Source organism: Morone saxatilis, unplaced genomic scaffold (genome assembly GCF_004916995.1).
Source record: "Morone saxatilis isolate NCDOM2014 unplaced genomic scaffold, NCSU_SB_2.0 Contig14, whole genome shotgun sequence".
NCBI classification, from domain to species: Eukaryota; Metazoa; Chordata; class Actinopteri; family Moronidae; genus Morone; species Morone saxatilis.
Window position 1 is genome coordinate 22,262,111 of NW_023339696.1, and position 212 is coordinate 22,262,322.

Genomic DNA, 212 nt, shown 5'->3' on the forward strand with positions numbered 1-212 from the left:
GAGAACGCCGCGTAGTTCCCGGTGATGAAGCCGTACGCAGACACCTGCAGGACGAAGAGCAACAGGACATCCGTCAGTCGTTGTATCAGGACTCAAATATAATATAAATATATGATTAATATAATAATAATATAGAGAGTGAAACATTAAAGGAATTTATCTGCTGGTGGTAAAGTTCCTGGTTTTCTAACTACAGTTCCCACAATGCTTTG

General features: G+C 40.1%; 1 protein-coding gene across 1 annotated transcript in view; it reads right to left on the reverse strand.

Annotated features, from left to right (window-relative positions):
* Positions 1–212, reverse strand: part of st6galnac2 (ST6 (alpha-N-acetyl-neuraminyl-2,3-beta-galactosyl-1,3)-N-acetylgalactosaminide alpha-2,6-sialyltransferase 2) — a gene marked incomplete in the record, with an annotated part of 2,489 nt that overhangs the window by 947 nt on the left and 1,330 nt on the right.